This window comes from Neopsephotus bourkii, unplaced genomic scaffold (genome assembly GCF_033783945.1).
Source record: "Neopsephotus bourkii isolate Nb327-2 ecotype Australia unplaced genomic scaffold, CSIRO-AGI_Nbou_v1 NB_196, whole genome shotgun sequence".
NCBI lineage: Eukaryota > Metazoa > Chordata > Aves > Psittaciformes > Psittacidae > Neopsephotus > Neopsephotus bourkii.
In genome coordinates this window covers 11,592,470-11,616,988 of record NW_026900709.1, presented here as the reverse complement: position 1 = coordinate 11,616,988, position 24,519 = coordinate 11,592,470, and the positions used below count along the sequence as shown (strand labels likewise).

At 37.2% G+C, this 24,519-nt stretch overlaps 1 protein-coding gene across 2 annotated transcripts in view; it reads right to left on the bottom strand.

The window, feature by feature from the left end:
• Positions 1-24,519, bottom strand: part of OLA1 (Obg like ATPase 1) — a 136,654-nt gene that overhangs the window by 52,758 nt on the left and 59,377 nt on the right. The window lies entirely within an intron of this gene.

The following is a 24,519-nucleotide window of genomic DNA, read 5'->3' as shown; positions in this document are numbered from 1 at the left end:
CCCCTGTATTTAGCAGTACCTAACCCAGCAATAGCAAACACAGCAGCTAAATTGAACAGCTCAGGACATTTTAATACACACAGTAATGACTCATGGAAAGAAAACCTTACAAATCACCCTGGCAGCCCTCACTGGCTGGCCAATTTTATGCATTAAGCAAAGAAGAAGTTCTAGACAAAGCATTCAGAAGTTCTGAGTGACTCTTGGTGTTTCCAAGGGAAACAGGGCTCAGAAAAAAAAGAAAAAAGAAAAGGCCTGAAATCATCTGGCAGACCTCGTCCCTGTTTCAATCTACTTTATCACTGTGGTTCTGACGGTGATTAGATAATGAACCACTCAGACACACAATTTACACAGCAGCTAATTTCATCGGCCTGATTTGAGGGTATGGTTTTTAGGGGGCCATCAAAGAAGCAGATGAAGGTGCATTTGTCATATATGAGTGACAACCATTCACACTATCTGAACAAAATGGTGCTGGCCCTTATTAGAAACACATGCTATTATCACATATTTAAAGTGCAGTTGAAGCCATAATTTCAAATTGCCAACTGGAAACATAAGGTTAAAACAACCAGATATTACTGAAGCATGTGTGCTGACTTCATGCCCTTCTGAAGACAATCTGGCAACATAATTCAACTAGGATTTAAATTATTAGATAAGCAGCATCACCAAATAAAATTCCACCCAAAAAATAAATACTTATTTAAAAAATAAATATATTAACAATTAAAACCATTTTGTTACTTGTTCCTGGATCAATTTTCAGATCATTTATATGTCTCTCCTGTAACATTAAAGATATACCTGAGAAATCAACCATGAAAATAATTTTAATATTACCAAAATAAAATTCAACTGTTTTTATACAAAATATAAGATAGGAAACAGGGCAAACTACAAACAATTTCTAACTGATATGCAGAAAGTTGTGGTTCTTTGTTATCATGCACATCTGAAAACTTCATCTTTCCCTTTAACTTAAGGAAAACAGCGGGCTTAGCAATAAAGGTTTTACATCAAAACAGAGAGTAAACAGGTTTAAAATTATGTTGACAGCCAAATGTCAAAATAATTTTCACATAAACTTATGAAAAGCCTTTAAAACGGTGGTTATCAGATGCTCCCTCCTCTCCCATCAGTTGTCTCTCTCCAAAGATCATCAATGAGCTCCCTTGGTACAAGGAAAATCACCTCAGCAATCGATCCAATTCTGGTGCTGGCTGTGACAGGATATCAGGCTGCTCTGGCAAATGGAAACTCACTGCACTAACCCATACCAGTGCCAGGCAATTAACGAGGAGACGCTGTAGCCTTTGCCTTCCATAAATCCGTACCGAGTCAGCTCACCTGACTCAATGGGACATGGGCTGTTCAGACGAACAAATACTAGAAAATATAATTCAGCAGCTCTGCTCTGATTTACAAGGAAAATACTGCATAAAAGGGGAGGGAAGGGAAGAAGTAGGAAGATATTATCATACAGATTAAAGAAAAGTCTACCTGTCCAGCCTTCTCAAGTACAGATGAGTAGGATTTATACAGCTAATAAAGTAAGTTGATCTTTCTTCCTTGATACAAGGAAAAATTGTCCGTTACCATCTAAATAATATATTCTCAAGTTGTTTACATCTTCCTCCAGCATTTAGTGTCCACAGGTTAAAAAATAATAAGAAACCCCACTGCTGAAGCCAGAAGAAAAGCTGCATGACTGTAAAGATCTTACATTTAGAACATAACGATAAAAAGCAAAAAGTTTTGGTCTTAAGGAAGAATGAAGGTTTTCCTAAAAAGTGTCAGGTGAATCAGTAATAACAAAACGCTTAATATAAAGCTTATATACTTATATTTTTCCATTTTCTTCAGCAACAGTAAAACACTTCTCCAGCAATTCTCTTAATTTCTTCACATATTCCCATTCCTTTTTACAAAAAAAAAGTCCTTTATTCATCCAAAACTAATTCAGTGTAATTCTACCCCTTTAAAACTGTATCTACACATTTCACCTTTGTTCTCAAGTCCATTAAATGTTTTAACCCATGAATACTTCCGATGTGCTGCCACAGTTTTCTTCGGTCTCCTCCTCCCATCAGCTGTCCTCATCCGTGTATCAGCAGCCATCCTGCAGCTCATTTAGACAACATGAGTGACAGAGACCCATGTGTGGCAACAGGTAGTTGCTTGGTCAGGTAAATAGCCCCTCTACTGTGCTGATGATTTCCCATTCAAGGTAACAATCTAGCCCTCTCTCCTCCCCACTGTGTTGCTTGACTCTTCTCATAGAAGAAATGCACACTAGTTACATATTCCATTAAAACGTTGTATTTTGAGCTTAAATTTTCAATTCTCCATTTAGAGGAACAGTGCATTTTCCTATCTTGGAAAGAAGAAAACCTATCAACAGGTGTGCTGACAAAGGTTTCCCAATTCCCAATTAAATAGATAGGAAATCCATTACATCTACTTAATCATGGCACTTTTTTTTTTCCTTACATTATCAGGAACACTTAGACGAGAGAAATTTAAATCTCACTTAGACAGCCACAGGCCATAAGGAAGTGGTAGGTATAAGATTTTACATACACAAAAGGCTGAACTGACATTAATGTCCAGATTTTAGCATAAATTCAGAGACTCTTTTTGATAAGCAACAGGCATTGAGCTTTATTTGTGAATCTCTTGTTCAGGGTTTGTCAATGCTGACTTAAGTTGCTAACAAAACAGATCAGCCTCTGACTCACAGCGTAGCCCAAAGTGAGACAAAACTCAAGGAAGGAGGAAAGGAAAAGGGAGAGAGACTGTCAGAGGCAAACCCCAATCTGATTATGAGCTGTAGTTAAATATGGTGAACTTCAAACACAATGTGTCTGTCTTGTTCACATAATGAGAGTTCAACTTCTGTAACGATAAGGGACCTTTCCAAGGTCAGAAACTGGTTACACACTACCCTCTGCAGCATATTTACCTACCAGGCTCCTGACTCCTGAGCTCTGTGATCTAGCTTCCAAAGTTTTTATTTAAAAAAAACCAAACAGTTGTTTTTCAAAGCTGTGTTAAAAAATTTGTCTAAAAAAAAAATAATAAAAAGATGTTGTGATATTCTGGATTTTCAAACAATAAATATCTAACTTTGCCAGTTTATTTATTTACTTATTACTTCCAAGGAAAAAAAATAATTTATCTTATATTAATTTCTCCAAAACTAGCCATACCACTGCATTCTCAAGACAGTGTAACCTATGGATAATATTAGTCCCTAATGAATGTAATGAAAATCCCATGTCGTCATCAACCACATTTGCTTTTAGAACAGAACCTGGCATTTTTCAAACATCACACTAAACCACAGCACCTTCCTTTTGCCTGCTTCCTAAAATTATCCTGCCCTCCAAAACTGCCTTCCATCTACTATAGGAAACTACAGCATACCACTGTAAGAGGGAAAAAAAGGAATCAGTTTCCTATATGGGGAAGAAAAACTGTACACATAAAATAGGCTTACTCAGGATCTTGCCAAAGAAGCAAGTTTGGCAACAACTAAGCTAAGCATACAGCAGTACAGGAAGGTCAACTGGGAAACACTAACCAGTAATTTCATTATTAAAAAAACCCCAACTGATTATGACTTCTTTGGTGTCGCATGTATCCCACCAGTGGTAAAGTATATTTTATCAGAAGTTATTCAAAACGAAGTCAAACAGAATCCACCTCTTTAAGTATCAGAGCTGAAATCCTTTTTCAAAAGTCTCCCAGAAAATGCTGATGGATTTGCACTCTAGCTTGAAAGAAACACCCCTGCTACTTTCTTTCGTGTAAAAGAACAAAGACTACAGAGTTAGAAACATAAAGTTTGCTGTAAGTAAACAAATGTACTGTGGTAAATTACCATAATGTTTAAGTGGCATGCAGATACTGCCATTAAAATAAGCCAAGTATTTAGACAGGAAAATAGTAAGGCATAACACAGCAGCAGAATTCATTTTGCTATCGAACAGCACCAAAAGTAATGACTTAACTTGTAGTTACTAGAAATTAGGAGCTTGAAAACAATCACTGCCACATCCAGCTCCCTCTTCCATTGCCAGTGGGCTCAAACCTAAGAGATTCTTCAGTTTCAGGGAAGCATTTATCTTCAGCTGAGCACTTTATCTGGGCTGTTTGGGTCCAAGCATGGTGGGACCAGATGTATTTTAAACACAGCAATGAAGAAATAACACAATGATGGCTGGTTCTGCACTTCACTTTCAAGGGATACTAGATGATAAAGATCCAGAAAACTGCACGACCGGCTGGAAAAGACGTGAAACCTGGTTCTGTTTTTCCCCTGAGGAAGAGCAGGAACTGTCTTTCTGTCAGGTCTTGATGGCAGCCAGGACACACAGACTACATCTTTTCTTCACATGCAAAAGTAATAGCACATAAATATGTATACAGCACTGCAGTAACAAATACCACATTTTAAGCATCATCTAATGGCATGCACATTTTTTCCATTTCTTTTAAGAATCAGCTTCAAAATTCTTTGACAAAATTTACCTCTCAGCCTCCAGAAATTTTTGCATTGCTTATGTTATACCTGTCAAGATCTGATGACTGTATGTTATGTATTCATCTGAACAGAACCACTACACTTAGTTACAGGCTATCATCAACCAATTCATTCTCTTGCTAAAATCAAGTCATCCAATTACTCCTTGACTAATCAAGGCTGTTTTGGCTTTTTCTTTTTTCAAAAGGTACTCAACAGCATAAACAGTTCACTTACAAGAAATGGAAAGGGGCTAATCAGCAGAATTATTGTTTTGCTGCCACAATTTGCAGTATTTAAATGTAGTTGCTGATTGGACTGAAAGTTTTATGATATAGCATATAAAACTAGTTTGACACAAAAACGAAGCTGCCTATAGCCTAAATTTTGCCTTCTAGCTGCTCCAAGACACCACCGAGATGCTAAAAACCAAACCAAATTACTACTACTACTAGATTTATCTTATTCTGCTCCTAATTGCAGTTTTGGAAATTAATTAATATCTTCAAGATTAATTTATATTTGATACTTCAGTTGCTTCATTTAATTTCCTTATTCTTAAAGTGACACAGAACCTAATATTTGGCTAATATTAAGCTCCCCATAACAGCATTTCAGCATCTTGGATTTATTTACAAAAGGTAAGCAACTGCATTGGTATTGTTATGCTGTAATTAAGAGGGATATTTACAATTTCATCAGAATTTGAACCGCATCACCTGCTGAAGCTCCCATCAGTATTTAGGGTAATGACCAGCCTTTTTTGTCAATAAGCTGTAAGAGAATGTTTAATAACACCGCCAAAACCCAGACCTAGAGAATAATTGATACTTGCACTTCCTCTCCAGCACACGTTCAACGACTATTATCAGAAAGAGCTGCTCATCACAGACTGATACGGCACATCACAGTACACATACACACGTGCACCCTGTTATACGCGCTGAAATAAATGAGTAATAATACCTATCTGGCCACTTACTGGGGTGAGAATGTGGGAGAGAACAAAATGAAATAAAATAGGGTATCCTGGGTGGGGGCCTCAAAGCAGGGAATTTCTTTCAGCTATCAAAAAGAACAAGACTACAAGTGTCAAAAAACATTAAATTATAAATAATATCTGTACTTAGACTGGCTTGGCATGCTATCATCAGTATTATAAAGATTTAAACGGTAAAAGATACTGCTATTTCTGACTGAGGTACAAGTACATTTAACATTATAGAATGTATTAAACTTTGACGATGGTACATTTTACTATGCATACTCATGACTAGAAGGGCAAAAGAATATTGCCAGTCAACATTTTACAGCTTCTTCAATGTAGCACATGTTAACAAAGAACCAACAAATAAACTAGGTTTAGCATGTTTTCCCTTGCAAGCTAATTTCAAGTGAAATTAATCACCTGTAACACAAACCTAATATTCTTTAAGCAGAGTAATTTTCGGTTGAAGAAGGTGCACCTGCCTACATCTTCAACATAAGCAAAATCAAGTACAAAAAACATGAAATAAACCGCTGCAGTAAACCTTGACTTCTGAAGAAAGAATTTTTTCAGACATCTTTTGTGGCTTTGTTTTGTGCTACAGCCCTTTAAGTTTTGTCTTCATAAAGCCCTAACTAGTTGTAATCACTCGCAGTCTAATTGTGGACATTTATCTGCTTTTCTTATGCATAGAACATAGCTATTAAAGCTGAATGGTGATGGTGTGAAGTATGGGTTAAATTGGGTGAAATTAAAGCAAATTACTCTGGGATGTGGAACTCTGAAAATAGAAACCGCCAATGATTTGCAACCCTCTTGATGATCAGCTTCACAGAACCCTAAATGACAAGAAAACTTACATATTTTAAAGTTAACTAGATTTTTTTAAAAATAATATGTATAAATTTATTTAAAATGCAAGCAGTTACTGTGGCAATAATTATTTTGTTTTACCTGCATCGTAGAAATGTAAGAAAAGGTTTTAATTCCCATTAAACACACTTGTTTTTATTCTCAAGTTCAGCTGATTTTTAGCAACAGAAAAACAGTTTGTAATATTAGTTGCAGCATTAATTACTCTGAACACAACGTTACAGTTTATGCGTACCATATGGCTATACAGACACAGGATGGTAAAAGCAGCTGCTTTGGGCTCTCCTGACTGGTGCGGTATTAGGACTCAAATTCATTACTTACCTATATATAAAAGATAAGCAGCTACATTTACCCTGCTGAGCCCTAATACCGCACCAGTCAAGAGAGCGCAAATCAAGCACCCCTCCCCAAAAGTCTGCAATAGCGGCTGAATGGCAGTCCTTTCAATATCAAATCTATTGGGAGTATTTGACAAAAAAGGGCAAGTCTATTTCTGCACCAGCAGACACACAATGAGAGCATGTAGCAGCAATACAGGATTTTAAATGACTGTAGTATCAACTTCTTGAGCATACAAAGAATTTACATTTGCATAAAAGTACTCATCAAGCGAGCACCATACAAGGTCAGAGATGAGAATTATAACCTTCCCGGGAAACAGTGAGGCAAAGCATTCGCTTCAGGACATATCAGCTGGCAGAAGAAACCACGATTCTGTTCCTGGGGGAAGCAGTTTTAACAGAGAAAAGTTGTTACCAAGACAGTCGCTTCAATGAGCTTATCTGTAAAATCCCGTTCCAGAGCCCTTACCCTTGAGTCTGTCTGACAAATATTAGCGATTTATTTCAGATGTAAAATGTGTTTACTTGCCATTGCTCTTTCATCCTAGCACCACTGGGATGTAGTCAACACTCTGCAGGCAAAACCTTCTACCTGCTGAGATTTGCTATCAAGTTGGTCACACTAGGTAAAGGACATTATTTGACAGCTGAAGGAATAAATCTTTGAGCCCTTCGTGCCTCTGTTTGCAGAGGGCTCACTCTGACTGCCCTTGATCATACACTTTAAATGCTATCACTGCACTGCCTATCAAATAATGCTTGGGACAAACTCCTTGGTTACTCTTCTTGCAACAAACTTTACCCAGGATCACAGCACACAGTAATTCATATGGACTAGCAGAAGCCACTAGGAAAGGCAGTACCTGATGTAAAAACACTGAGATGGCTGACATACCACTTAAATTGTTTAAAATAAGAACTCCCTAGGAAAAAACTAGCCTCTTTATTCAGATTTTTCTAAAACTTCTGTGGAAGAAGGGGCATTTGGAACGTAGCCTGGACTACTGCAAGATGTCCAAAAGCCAAAAAGGTTGAAGAACGCAAACACCTACTTCAGAGACAAGTGCTCTTGTCAACCTAGGCTCAGCCATGCTCTGCTTCATGTCACTTTCTATTCCAATGACTGCAAACCTTCCTTTGTGAGTTGAACTCATGAAAGGAAAAGCAAACAGGAACAAGGGAAAGCCACCACAGTACCACCCTCCCTGGTGAGCGCTCCCATGGCAGCACTGCCTGCATGGAGGACAGCGCATGCAGGAAGGTCTGGCACAAACATCAGTGGGTAACTTTTAACATGCCTCGGTGTACCACATATCTAGCTCTTCACAGAAGATATTGTTGCCATTCAAAAGTAGATTGAATTGCATGTATTTGCAATCTGATGGTGTCTACAGTGTACAGAAATGTGGTTCCTAAGCAGAAACCATTTGGAAAGTAGAAATATGGCTATGTATCTAACTGCATTTATATCATTTCCACTACCTCCATGGTGCTTTTTTACCCCTTCTTTCTGGAATTCAGTCATCAAGGTCTTCACTTTAGGAATACTCACTGCCAAGCATTATGGTGTCCAGTCTTAACTGGAATCTCTAGTCCCACCCTAAAAAAACATAACTGCTAACAATTACTATGTTTTTAAGACAACATATCTACATAGATCAGGAATAGCAACTAGCAGCCATCAGTAGATCCCACAAGGAAGTTCTGTTTGTCCATAAATGACCGGATATACACGAAACATTTTAATTATTCATAGGCAATTTATTTGCGTGCCCTGGTTTCCGCTGGGATAGAGTTAATTTTCTTCCTAGTACCCGGTGCAGTGCTCTGCTTTGGATTTAGTCCAAGAATAAGGTTGACAACATGCTCATGTTTTAGTTGCTGCTAAGTAGTTCTTACCCTAAGTCAAGGACTTCTCAGTTTCCCATGCTCTGCCACTGAGGATTGGCACAAGAAGCCCGGAGGAAGCAGAGACAGGGCAAACCAGCCAAAGCACAGCATGTTATGCCCAGCATATAAACAAGGGGCATTGCCAGGAGGGGCCAATTACTGCTTGTGTTGGGCTGGGTATTAGTGGATGGTGAGCAACTGTATTGTGCATCACTCGTGGGTTTTTGAGGGGATTTATTCCTCTCTCTCTTTTTCCTATTATTACTATTATTGTATTTTATTTTGTTTTGATTATTAAACTGTTCTTATCTCAACCCACAGGTATCTACCTTTTTGCCAGTTCTCCTCCATAGGCTATTGGGGGTGAGTGGGGGTGTGAGTGAGTGGCTGTGTGGTACACACTTGCCAGCTGGGGTAAACCACAGCACTGGGTCACAGACTGACTACACCGAAGACGAAGAAATATCAGAACACCCCACTTGAGCCCTGATACTTGTATTGGGTCTGGCATAGCATCACATAGTAGTTACCATGACCGTACTCTTACTGAACCACTTCAGACACCTAATGCTGAAACAAAATCCAAGCCACTAAACACTGCTGAGCCCACCTTGGCTCCTGTGTACAGCCAGCTCAACGCTATTTACTGCATTCTTCAAGACCTTGGAGAGTTATTAGTCTTTGTAAAATAACAAACACAGAATGAACAGTTCAGCTCAGCACAGAATGCAACACCATAATCCTCCTGGAACCCACAACAAAGGGTGTAAAATTGTTTCAATAAGGCATTTTCTCTTCAGAAACATTTAAAGCAACATCTTAAGCTATGTAAGTGCCTAGATAAAAATCAGTAATGACAAGTTTTCAGCTACAAGAGGTTAGCCATCTAAGCAGTTCCCAAATATTCTGAAATTTAAAATAGAGATCATTGTTATGATAAAACAAGAACTCTACAAAATCATCAAACTTCTTGCAGTGCCTCACAAAATTGTGATAAAAATGGATTATGGTATTTGACAGAGGGGAAAAAAAAAGTTTACAAATCAGTCATTGTTTATAAAGAGAGCGAATGAGTTTTTGGAAGAAGGGTATTTGAGTTGTAAATGAAGCTCATCGTGTTTAACAAAGAACCTTATTCTCCATATCTGAACGTTTCTCTCCTGAGGATCTATTTCATTGCATAATGGAGGTGAGGAGTAAACATATTAGAGGAAGGACCAGACAACATATAATAAAAATGAGAGCTGATAAAGATTTAAGCAAAGACTATTTGATTAGTGCCATTATGTACATATATGCCCTGCATAAGTTTATAATGAAGCGCTGTTTTGCTGAGTGAATAAAGTAGCTTTAAAAACAAAAGCAAAAAGTCTCTCAGTAAATTTACATAAACATGCTTCATCATACAACCTTCCCTCTGGACAATCTGGCTGACATTCCTAATGTATTACATAAACTTTATGCAAAAGCAGCAATACAGTTCATCCAGATTTTTCCTTTGCAAATCAATTCACATTTTATAAGGGTGCTGCCTATTGGTTTCTATTAACAGAAATCCTGTTAATGGTAAATTAAAAATTTTAATCATTAGCTGGTTAAGAGACAGTTTGCTCTTCATACATGATTTTCCATATGCAGTGATTAATTTTCAACAAATTAAAAGTGATACCCTAGTTCTTAGGACCTCACATAACAGTACAGGCTTGGAATTGCAAGACATATCAACTGATCTTTTTAGAACAGCACCTGAAATACTGAAAACAAAAGGTAATATATAATTTGCATCTTATTTGAGATGCTAGACCAGATAAAAGGGGTTTGGGATGTTTTCTGCTCGAAATTCCAATCTTAATGTAACAATTTTACTTTGGATGCTAGTCCTTTCTTCCTTATAAAACTCAAATCAGCATCCCAACAGAAAACTGAACATATTACTTGCTACAGATTGGCTGACCAATTACACTGTAAGTAGAGGACTAATTATTTTGTACATTTTAGCAGTGAAGTAATCCCTAAACTCAGGGATTTGCTTTTCTTACTAGTAACATTATATTTCAATCGTAACTACATGTCAGTTGTGTTCTGTAACTATCTGGCACCATCTAGTAGCCACTGCCGTCTTCTTTACTAAATCCCATTAACAGATTATGTTAAAAGATTATGATAAGGGAGATACTCAACAGACATGCAAGAAATAACAACACAAGCTTTTTATCTGAGTTTCATATGGTCAAGAAAATGTTTTATGTTTAATAAGATACAGTTACAGTCAGTAACTACTTGTACACTAAGTAAATGCCTTCTGCCTTCCTTGAAAAGGTACATTAGATATTTGTGTGTGTGTTGAAGTTTCCTATAAATAAGAATCTACTGGCAAATTTTAACAATAGTTGACAGAATGCATTTTCTTTATGCACTTATGCAAACATTTCCTATTTATTCCCTTCCCCTATCCTGAAAACACGCAAGTTAGAAACTAAGAGAGAAAACATATGCTTTGATTAACTTGAATCCTAGATATACAGGGTGGGTTTTTCCACAACTGTCAAAGCAGTGCCTCCTAGTCCCTAAAACTGGGAAGGAAGTGAAGGGGGCAGCAATATGAACCCATTGAGGCTACTTCATTATGTTCTCAATGTGTGGCTGGGTAGAAATCTTAGTTTCTTAACAGTACTACTCCTTTAGCCTGCACACAAATACAAATACACAGTCCTAGCACTGCTTCTCGTAAAATAAATACATAAATGTGATACTTTTGCAACATCTAACCACAGCTTTTTAAGCTGAAAGAGTTCTTCTCCTTTTACTTTAGATGTCAAATCCACCACAGAAAAGAATTTTGTTTTTAAAAGACTTCCTCAGTGAAGCAGTTCATTTCTCTGCCATTTAGCTCACTGTATTTTTACAAGCACCAGGCTGAGCAAACTATGATTGAGAGAAGCCATCTTATGCACATTGCTGTTGTCCCACATCATTCAGAACAAACCTTTTTAGATCGTTAACTACCACAGGAGTGCTGATTACACAGGCACCAGCAATTTCCTAACCAATGACCACCTGAACAATGATGTGTTCAGCTTCTCAGACCCTGAAGCCTTTCAGAGGTGAATCATTTCACAGTTTGGAACTAGATCTCCATAGCAACTTCCCTTTGAGGGTTTTAGAATCACCATCCCGTAATTCTATGATCATCAAGCTCAACCATTCCCAATGGTTCTTTTCACAGCAGATGGAAAAGGAAGCCTTGAAATTTTACAGTCTATTTCAAGCAATTCATCTGGCAGCCTATTAGAATTCAAAATATTTCGACCTTCAATCACAAAGCATGTTATCTGAAGCTGTGGTGATCTCAAGTCAAGACAAGCAGACGTTTTAGTCTAATCATCCATGATGAGAAGAGACTGACAAAAACTCTTAATTCAACCACCATCAAAATGCTTATTTTAACTGCATGAAAGTCTTTCAACAGGCAATGAAAACACACCATGTACCATTTTATCACAACCTTCCATTCAAGGGAAATATGAATTCTGAATATTGGCATGGATCTTTGCACTCCCCGACTGCTTTTGAACAAATATCTGCTTCCTGAAAGTCAGTATAAATCCAATTCTACCACAGTATTTTTCAACAGCTGTCAAAAAAAAATGATGGAAGAAAACTGCAATTAAACTTTCCATGATTGCATACAATAAAGCTGTAAATGAGTTACTTATTGATGGATCCAGTTTGTTATAGGCATCTTCTAAGGAATCGAAATCAGTTACGTCTGAGAAAATAAATACCAATTAAATTACAAAAACATAACATTGGTTAAAATCTCAGAGCAAAGCTCGGTTTCATGATAATCATCATCAGAGAAGGGGTTTAAAGTTCCTTTTCCCCTCTGTTCCCAATTCCCAACTCAATTCCCTCTGTTTAGAGTTAAAAAAACATTTTCCTTCTCTTAAATGTTTCAGCCAACCACTGAAACAATCCCACTGGGGCCACAAAAGCTTTACGTTTCAGAGTCTTTTCACCTAAAGTCCAGGTTGATTCATTCATATTTTTTATCAACCTTAAGTACAAGTTAAGTTCAAATGTTTTAAGATCTCAGTTGTACACTGCCTACTCTATTAATAAAAGCAGTTCATCAAATTCCCACCCCTCCAAAAAAAAAAAGGGAAAAAAGGGAAGAATACTCTTCCCCACCCCAACAACTCTGCAAGGCTAACTCTAGAAATACCTTGCTCTTGTTATGACATTTTCAAAGCACAAAGCATCAAAACTCAGTACTGAGTAACTGCTACCTACATAAACACAAGTTATCAAGTACTAAAGAATCCAGAAGACTTGCAACTTTCCATACGAAAACGCTTCCAATACGTAGCAGTAAGTTTACTAAAAAAAGGGGGGGGGGGGGGGGAGAAAAAAATATTACCATTCGGTGACTTGACAGTGAGATTTTGATACTTAAAACAACTGCTGTGAAATACACCTAGCTTGAAGGAAACAATAACCCACCTGTACCAGGGCCCCGTTTTCCACTACAAACAGTGAAATAAAGAAAATTAACAGGTTTGTTACATTTTATGACATTTGTAGAGGCAAGAACACTTAATTGTTTTATTTTCTTTGAATGAAAACACATCTTCAGTGTCCCTAACAGTTTCTTAACTGCAAGAGTGGCCACAATTGAGACCATTTCTACAGCACTTAAAATGCCACATTTTATTAGGCTACAGGGAAAAAACAATCAACCCACCCCCACAGTTGACCTTACCCTCCTTGGTACTGACACTGTTGAGCCATACTCTGACTCTACTTCAAAGAAAAACTCTTTAAAAAAAGAAACTTACTAAAAACAACCCACAAAACTAAAAGATCTTGACTATAATGATGTACTGATTGGCGGTTTATTGAGAGTTAGTATTTTTGGTGAAATCATTTTGAAAACATTTCAGCAAAAGGAATTATGATGAAAATCTCTGAGGGAATAAACTAGCACAATACAGATCTATCTTCACAGATTCTGCACCATTTGCAAAGTTAGCTCATGAACAGAGTTACAGAGCTGCTTACATTGAGCTTCTTGAAGATCTGAGGGGGCGTATGAGAATATAACCACAAAATTTAACCAGGGATGAAGATAGAGTTTAAAATATAGTAACACAAATGAAAAATTTATGCATCACCTGAACATGTAAACTCTTCATTTCTATGCACAATCAACTGAAATAAACACAAATTTTGTTCTAGCAATCTGGGGGAGAAATACCATGGGGAATAAAAAAAAAAATAATGTATCTCGAGTATTTAAAGCACCACCTCCTGCAAAGACCAGACATTAAAACAATTATACATGAACAAGATTAACGTTCTTAGTGGTTTCCAGTGTTAGATCAGCTATGTCAATAGCCAAAATAAAACTACTGGAAATATCTTCCTATGGGAGACAAAGAAATTACAGGATACCTTTTGCGATACTCAACAGTTTTTCTCAAAGAAAAAAAAATTCAACTTTTTTACTTTAATGTGGAAGGTAATCAAATGTATTTATGATAAGTATTAATTCATCTATAAAGCTTAGCTTACTTTTATTTTTTGTCTGATGACCAAACACAATTTAACCATTAAGTACAACCTTTTATTTAGCATTGTTCTTTCAAAACTGAATATAAAACTGCCCACAAGCACCAAGTTATTCAAGCATCTTCCTAATTAGAAAGTACAACTGTCACTGCAGCAATACTTACATGCGCAGACAGAACTACATACGTGGTAATGTAGCTATTACTAAACGTAATTTGAACAGAATCATATTTTGAAAATTCTGAAGTGATAGCAAATTATAAGTATTTTGCATTGTACAATTAGACTGTCAGCAAAGGATGCCTATTAGTAATACATACACAAATCATCTGAGAGTTACATCTTTACAATCTATTCTATGATGACACAGTTATGATTCAAAGTATTTTCATGGTATTTTCCAGATATTTCTCATAAACAGTAATTTAAAAAACTTAAATTTGTCTTCAAAATCTAAGAATAGGACTGCATTTTTTGGTTTTCCTCTTCTCAGTATCCCCACCACCATATCTGGAAAACCTCATCTTCAGCACAGCAGTTACATATTAGCTCACCGTTTAACAATCTAGAATAACCTTAAGTTTATTTCATAACATATAATCAAGCAACATATGGTAATTAAAGCACACTGAAAACAGCAGTTACTAGCTAATTAACATTACAGAAACACTTTTCTTAATGATAGAAAAAGACAAAGATGCCATAAAGTACCATCGCATGAGGAACAGTTTGTTAGAAATCTTTTTGTTTAAAACATTAAAAACTTCAACTTGGGAGCTTGAAATTACAGCACTTGATGAATTAAAATCGTCAATGCAAGTTATGCTCAGTTAGGTAAGTGGTTTAGGCGCTACGCTTTCACCACATGGTTCATGCAGGGCAAGCACCACTAATGCAAACTGCTGCACCCCTCAAGATGGCTCAGCATTTGCAAACACCCCCAGCCTCTTTATTATCCTTATTCACATGCAGAGTTTCACTACTTTTATGACAGTAAGATTTATTTTGCCATCACCACAGCACCTGAACTGCAGTTAGGGACAAGCAGGAAAGAATAACTCTAGCTGTGACAATGGCACCCTGGGATGAAGTTAGGGACCACTGCCAAAACAGCCACTGTGTTCTTTTAAATGCACTGGTTTGCAACATCAGTTCAGCAGCATACTTTGTTAGATAATTGGTTTATGTTTTGCAATGAAATTACCACTTTAAAACAGTGGCAATATTTTATCTTCACATGCGATTTTTAAACCCACCTTCTATTTATTACATCATGCTTTATATTTCATATTTGCCTATATTAACAGTAGCACCTAAAAATGTTGACAGGCAAAACTGTGTGCACAGTCCCAGCAAGTAGTCTCTTTGGAGATCAACACTTCCATACGAAAATATCTTCTGATTCTCCCCCCCACCCCGCCGCCCCAGCCCCATAATTTGTATCCCACCATTACTCACCAGCTTTCATACATGCTTATGCATATGAAGGTGTATTAGCTTTCCCCACAGTCCCATGATTGCTAGATGGGTAAACACAAGGTTTACAGCTGCAAATTAGGTGTTAGTACTAAACAAAATCAGGACTTCCATAAAGTTGGACACACAATAACAATTCATTTTGTACTCACATACAGGCACAGGACAGGGCACAAGCAAAAACACGTGACCAACACCGAATGGGTGGAGGACAGCCTGTCTCAGCAGTATTGCCATAGTTCCCTAGTCACTACAAGCCGAGGACACACACCCCACACCTCCCCCTCCCCGGAAGGTTTTTTAATTCTGAAATTCAAAAGAAGGGCTCCTGTAACACCACACTCAAGTTCTCAAAAAGTATCCACAGCTCTCTGCATATGAATACCAGCATGAACATTTGTATCATGCAGCAAAAAAGTCAAGAAGGCCACCAGAAACTGCCTCTTTGCACGAGGAAACATCTATCTTAGAACATTCCCTCTCTTGATTTAAAAAAGAAAAAGAGATGTATTTCAAATCCACACATTTCAGAATGAAAAATAATCAATACTACTGTTATCATCCTTCTTTTGACCACTGCCTTTTGAAGCATCACTGCTACTGCAACTTTTTTAATAGGTTGTGATATAAACTACCAAACTCACAGGCAGTCAGAAAGGACTCCAAAATAAAGAAGATGATGTTGGTTGCTAATTCTAGCATGCAGCATTTTTGCTCAAGGTCTGGTTTGACACTGTTTTTTTTCTGCTGAAATAAGTCTAAATATCATTCTTAGACCGAATGAAGATCCTCTCCATCTCAAAACACTCTGCCTTTTAAAGCAACTCTCTAGAAGAAAAGGCCCATCCTGGCCATCACGCTTCTGGAAATTTCTGAAGTCCCTAAAGAAAGTCCTTGTTAATCAGCACTTTATCTATTAAAACAAATAAATAATTTTTATCCAATTATTGTAGCAGGGTTCCTTGCAATTTTTTTTCCCCCAAAGCTACCATTTAGCATTTGTCTTGGACCTTGTCTATCCTGAAGAGGCTATCATTTTTATAAAAAATATACAAAATTATTTTAGGGTTTCTAAGCCTAGAAGACTCTCAGTAGATACTGACCCACAATACTTACACTTTCTCACATTAAGTGAAAGATAGATGACAAGGACATGAAAAGGCACATACATATTTAAGCATTCACACAGATGCCTCTAACGCTATTATTAAAGACGGCAAATCAAGCCCCATTATGAAGTTTCAACTCAACTTGCAGCCTGTACGCCCTTTGCCCACGGGAAAGACGGTTAACAGGAGCAAGCCAGAGGCCAGAAGAACTGTCCCAGCAGATTTCACATCACCCGCTAGTCAAAAGAGCAGAATATGACAGAAAATAAGATCTCTTCAGAGTTACATCCTATTTTTCAGTAAACTTACAATTTCAAACCAGTTTATTATGAAGACACAGCTCACGGTTTGATTTTTCCCTTTTTGTAACAACCCCGACAACGAATACTATACATACCTTTTTACATAATGAAATGTTCTACCCTAAATTGGATCAGGGATAAAAAAATTCCGTATCACATAACACAGAAAGAAAATGTTGCCCTTCTTTCCCTTTCATTTGGCAGGAAAACCCTGATGTTCAGAGCTGATGAAAATGTCATGCAGAAACTTCAAACAGGTTAGAAATACACCACAAATCAACAAGGGGCTTCTTTTCTACTATAGAAGAAAAAAAACCTAATGAAGAAAGCATAGCTGCTGCAATGGTGTAAAAACAGGCCACATTTTACTATTGGCCGGTGTTCACTCAATGCTGATTCTTCAAACAATCTGTTTCTATGAAGTAATTTTCTGAAGTTTTATGAGACGTTATCACAGAGGTGAGGAACTCCCAAAGAGCTACAAAAGCTGTTAGGTTTCTGTTCTGTCATTTATTTAATAGTCCATACGCATGTAAAATCTTTTTCTTTAAATAAACTGGTAGGCAGCATAGCTAAGAAAAAACATGTTAAGTGAGCAGAAGATAGATTACCCTTGACTAGACTCTCGATTTCGGCGAAAAATCAGAACTCTGATCACAAGACAATTTTCTTTGTGGTTTGCTGATTACTAACCTTAAAAACGTTCTCTGAGTCATTAAAATCATCTGTTTCTTTACAATGTGCTTTCAGTTACTGGTTTTCAATTTTCCACACAACATTGCTGATAATATTACAATATCCCCTCCTCCTAAAAGAGGCCTTTAGAGCCTGTTTGCATTCCACAGGAAGATGCTGCCTTGCTCTGGGATGCAGCTCCATCTGCCTTCCCCCCCAGCACAACCATTCACAAGCCCAGCTTACCCATCTAGTCACTCCGTCAAGACATTAAAACTGGTGGCATACCATACATATGAGACTGATTTATGCATTCAAGCTGCATCATACAAGTAATATTTTCTCTTACCAAAGATGTCCAAAAGGCTCTTTCTTCTTAAACATGCAAAGTATTACATTCTGGTTATGTGGAAATGCTTCTACGGAGTGCTTGTATAACACAAAAATAATGCACTTCAACATAATTACGCTTATTCTGAAACAAAGAACAGCTATTTGTTCTCCAAGGCAAAGCTTAAAACACAGAAAAAAAATGTAACTTCACACTGGTTTTATGGTGAGAATTTAAACCTGTGTTAAACTGGGGGCAACCTATCAAATTCCACCAAATGTAACATACTTATTTAAAACAAACTTCCTCTAGCTGCAGTGGTCCCAAAACCACCTATTGAAGAAGCTTTTAGCTTTCTAAGACTGCAAACAAATTACCGTTTCTCATGTTCCCTGTTCTAGTACAACAAATTAACAGCATTCAAGTAAATAGCATTGCCGAAGTACAAAATCCTGTTAACCAACTTCAGCCTGCTGTTACATAGCAAGAAAACAAAAAGTAGGAAGGCAAAAGAACACAACCAGCAACTACTACCACGTGCAGAGGGGGAAAAAAAAGAAAAAAAAAAAAAGAAATCCATAAACAAGGAGATGAGAGAAAAGCATAACTTAAAGTTTTTAGCTGACAAAGGCAGTGTTTCTCTCCAGCAGGGAGGGAATTTGGATGTTGCTTATGAGAACCAGATGAAGGACACTCAAGTAAGGTCTCCCTGTGTAACTGTGACACAAGCTGGAAACAATGGCGGTCTACAACAACCTGTCAGTATGCCAGAGGCTCAGGCAGCCTGAAGGCACTTTCCAGGTAGGTAGCACTGCCACCCCTGCAGGCTCCTGGCATCACCCTTCCTGCAAATCCCACTCTTTCTCCCAGAGATGGCCTTACATGTTCCTGACATACAACAGAGCAGAAACTGAGCAAGCTGTCCAGCCTGCAGCAGCAAGGATCAAGTGCAGGGCAGAGAAGAACAGGCTTGTACACCATAAGCTATTCATCCTTCCTATAAGGATGCAGAGGCATCTGCACAGGATGAGTATGACAACCACAGTTTACATATCCAGACCCCACATACACTATGCTCCAGCACATAATTGATTCCCTTAGTTGGTTACCCTGCAAGCTGTACATTCCCATCTACAGCAAGACTAGGAAAAGCTGTGACATATTTGGCTGAAGCAGTGGCTGCTGAGGAAGATCAGAATTGTGATGTGTTTGCCTTTTGAAGTGCCTAGTCCATCAGATTATTCAACAACAACGCTCAGATGAGGCAGTCAAAATTTCTTAGTATGATAACATTGCACTGACAGCATGGGAAGAAAATGAAAACTTAATCAGATGAAAGACATTAAAAAGTATAGGGCTTCACTGAAAGTGAATTATTAAATAATTCTGAATGTTTTTTCTTCTGTTAATAACTGAAACCTTGTTGAGGTTTAGTGAGCAAGGCACCCAAAAAGCTGAATAGCTGATTTGCCTGGCAGGTACCTTTGCTCTGTGAGGCATATGCCTGCTGCACTTCCCTGCTGTAACAACGGCTAGGTCAAGTCCAGCAGAGACACTGTAATGCTGCTTCTGCAGAAGGGAAAAATATATGCATGTAACAAAACTCCTCAATTATTTACTCAATGAGTGCAACTGTTTCCATTAATACTCAAAACCACTCACAGTGAAAACATACAGAGGGGAAAAAAAATTAATCTAAACAAGCACACGGATGTTATTTTAATTCAATATGGGGCAAATCAACTACAAGGAAACATTCTTTCCACACAGGAAAAATATGTATTTGTAAACGATCAATTAATTCATACACTAAATTATTCATTCTATGTAGCCCAGACACACTAATGTCAGTGTGCAAATTTAATCAATACAGGAGAGGGGAGGGTGTTTATTTTTGTTTTTTCTAAGTATATACTGATTAGTTTAGGTTCAGACCAAGCCATCTTTATTCACACTGAGCAGAACTTAACTGCAATTCATGGCATTTAAATCACAAATGCAGTAGGAGTAAACAAAAGAACTGCACCCTTGGAAAGGACATAAGAGTGCTTTAAAAGGTCACATTTGTTCTCTCTTTCTACTTGCTTAACATACATTTTCCAAGAACAACAACAGGAAACCATATAAAAGGATGAGAGCAAGAATCAGTAATTGTTGTTAATGGTTTATCAGTTTAACTGTAACAGTGAAATGTATTAAAATTATCATACTCTTATCAGACCCACTACATGGGAAAAGAGACTATGCGAGTACATATTTTATACTGTTCAGCATGGTCGTTAGCCTGTGTTTATTTCCTCTTCATATCCCATCACTATGGGATTACTGTAGGAACAGTGCTGTAATTGTTATTTGACTCTAAGCTACTTTTAACTATATTTCTATTTTTGGATTGGGGGATTACCTCAAAATATAATTGTTTATTTCCCCTTCTCTTGCAAAAGCTTTAACTAGCAAAACAAGAAACCTACCAACATCGTGATTATCTGGTTTTAAGACATTCAGTACCAAGCTTCTGTAATTTCTGTCTAAGTTGTAACTAGTACAAACAGACCCCTTGCTCCACCAGGGCCATATAAAGCGGTTGGAACACATGAGCAAAGAGCACTGGATTTATTTCACTTCACCATCAGCACAAGGGGGAGGAAGTTTGAGGAAAAAAAAGAAATGGATTTGCTAGGGCAAGTGGTCCCTAATCTACAGTATTCCTCAAAAGGATAAGTTACCAGATCAATATTATGTGAAAGAATAGGAAAATTGAGCTTATACGCGCCTGCCTCAGTTCTTTTGGCCCAAGGAGGAGTGACAAGATGACAGCTAATGGTAGCCTTCAATGCTCTAGGATGAATATGCAGCCAGAGATTTTACCACAGATTCAGTAGAGCCAGTAACTCCTGCATGCAAACTGCTACAGAACTACACAGCTGTCACGTATTCCCTACAAAACCAAAGCAATTTAATATAAAACTCAGTAACAATGTAGCTTTCTTATAACCTAATTTCTTCAAATGGGAACTATGCCTCAGATAATTTTAAGTAATTTTAAGTATATGGAAATTCTTAAGAGATGTTATTCTTTTCCTAAGGTTATGTGCAACAAAGACAAACCTGCATATTTAGCACAACCAACATACAAAAAACTATACTAATTTTACCTGCTTTATTGAACTATCCACACACACAAAAAAAAAAATCACCTTTCACTCAAGATTACAGAATTCAAGGACAATACAGCAATATTTTCCACATATTTCTATAGCGCTGAGTATCTGTTTTAACGCAAGGAATACAATTTAACATTAAGAAATCATAACCCAGTCACATGCAAATTTTTCCCATTCACTTTGAAGTTTAAAGACATGTAAATAAAAAAAGTGAAAGCAATAAAAGAGGAACAGAACATCGCAGATTAGGTATTTCCAACAGAGAAAGCCATTCCATGGGTATCTGGACCGTCATTAGTACAGTAGGGTCAGAATCAGAAAACCCTGTGTGTGTTATGAAAACCAGAGTTTGCTTTAGGGTTTTATTTTAAACCACATAAACTAAAACTATTCCGTTCATGTCAAAATGTGTTCATATGGAACAAAAACATCTCCTGCAGTTCAGATCACTTTACTGCAAGGCTTTTTTCTCTGTTGCAATATCATCATGTGCCATTAATTTGCCTGTTGGAAAAAAAAAAAACCCACCAAAAACCTGAAGCCTAACATGTATTTATATCTACTTGTTAAAAATGTACAAGAAAAGCCTTCCATAATGCAGAAAGGCGGAGGAATGGCGGGGGTGGGAGACAAGAACAGGACACAAAAAAACACCTTTTCCAAAGACTGTTCAAGGCAAAAGGGACATGTCATGTTAAACAGTAGTCAATAGCTGTATACAACCAGTAAACAAATTCAGCTCTATGAAAAAAGAACTACATCACCGTTTAGTGGTTGCAATTTAGATTATTCTAGCGTGTAATACTTTAATTGTATAAAACAAAGCTGATGTCACAAACACAAAAGAACTTCTTGCAAAGCAAGCACCACAAGTAATTTTTATGCTGCCACTGATGGCTGACAAGTGATGAGCACTTTGTTAGAATTTATATACTTACGCATCTAAGGCAACAGGTGGCTTCTAAAAAGAAAACACTGGGAGTTTTTTAACTCTTCATTATCAAAATTTTTATAATATGCTTTATCATAATGACTAAACAATCGTTACAAATAAAAGCTCAACACACTAACTGCAAAGATGAACTATGGCTCCGGGAAAATTATCCATCATTTTGATAAAAGCAGAAACTGAGGTAAGGTTCTGGATCCCACTGACTTAAACTCTGCCTACGCTCACAATGTTTTGTAATTCCACAAAGCACTCGATATTTAAACAGCACCTTGTGACATAAATTAAATCAATTTAAGACAAGAAATTTTATATTTTCTGGCTGACTGTCTTATATATATCCATCTCAAACAATAGTTGAATATTGTGGCGCAGTTGGAAGTGCATTTTTACACTGAGGTCTTTAAACCAACTGAAAGAGCGATGCGTTTGCATTGTTGTTTTGGATGTTGATGTAGCTTTGGGCCAAGACTGGTATTACAGAAGCACATCAGGTTCTTCCTAAATACTGCACAGTCCCATAAACAGGTTTGCTTTCTTTAAGCACACAGAGTTATATAAAATAAAATAATTAAAACATCTACACTACACAGAATGCAGGATAATACTGCACACTTGCATGTTCCAGACAAAATAAAGGACACTATAAATACACAAGTAATTCACATTAAAAGTAAAAATAAAGACATTTTTTAAAGGGAACTTAGAGTGGCACTGACTGATTTAGTTACATTACAAAAAATTGGATGATATGTTGAGCAGGCAGAAATGCAATAAGAATACCAAAACAATCTTCATATTCTGCCTTGTAATTAAACTATGAAATAACCATCTGCTTATGATTAAAACATCTTAGTGTTTGCTGTTTCGATAGATTAAATGCACATACCAAGATATTAGACTTTTTCCTCTGCACGGTAATTTCACCATACCATCCCTAACAATTAAAAAATACGACATCAATATTTTTATGTTGTACACTACATATATACAGACACACACACAATTTCTATGGTGGTGTTCACTGGATTAATCTTTCAGCTTTGTGACAGTTCAGAGCAGTGCAGAGCAGCTCAACCCGGAGTCTTAGACTGCCTATCTTTCAGATTCCCTCTGCTTCTTTCTATATTGTCTCTGAAAGCAAGCAATCCCTCTCAGGTAGACTACATTCTTGCAGCTACATATTTCCCCTCTATTGCAACTCTTTCACACACTTGACTTCCCATTCCTACTGCTGTTTGGTTTTGAGACATCAATTTTCACATCAAATTACCAAAGCTTGGTGCATAAAAATATTCAATAAGCCTCAAGGAACTGTTATCTCAGTAACAGCTATCTCAGTAAGTACTGAAATGCAAACCTATGCTCAAACGCATTTTAAAAGTTTAAAACTAGTAAAGTGAGTTTGAGGTATGGAAGCTTATCTGCCATCATCGTTATTGGGAGAAAAACCTGTATGATGGGATGGTGGTGGGGAAAGAGAAGGAAGAAGGCAGAAAGAAGGAAAAAAGAAGCACTAGTCCTTGATTTCATAAAGGCAGTCCTTTAAACTAACTTTAACAGAAAAGAACTTCACTATTTAATGCTTGAATAGTCCGAAAATTAATTCCGTATCTAAGGATAAACACTGAGGTTCTGCAGAATCTTGTTGCTGTTGTACCCAAAACCAGATGAAGTCCCACTTTAACTGTGAAACTCAAAATAAGAACTGAAAGTAGCATTTCAGAAGTACTCCAGAAGAGCAAATGGTTGGGTTGATATTTAATGCATTTTATTAATTGCTCCTAGGCATTAAGGCTTCAGGATGTCATTTGAGGCTAGAGACCCCTTGGCACCAATATTAAAATAGCAGCTTTCAAAGCATCTCTAGCAACTACTGCTAACATCAACATCCAAAGCTTAAATCCAGCCCAATGCTAATTTTATTCTTCTGCATAAGATTTCAGAACAAAAATACATCCTGAAATACACTAAAAAATAACCAAAAGAAACCCGAGAGTAGAAAATGCCACTTCCAAACACAACGAAAACCCCAGACCATTAGGTTTGCTGCTGAGATACCACTGATAACTGGCTAATAAATGATCACCTGTAAACCCAAGCAGAAAAGTACAACTTTACCCTTAGCCAACAGGAAGCTGGGCTTCATCAGGACAGAAAAGAAGTTTTGGAAAGCACACTGGAAAAATACCAACCATCTTTGTTGAAGGCTCACCAAAAGCAGTCAGCAAATTTCTACATCAATACTTTATCATCACAGCAATAGCATAAGAGCACATTTGCAACCAAACCCTGAATTTCACTAATGTCTCCAGC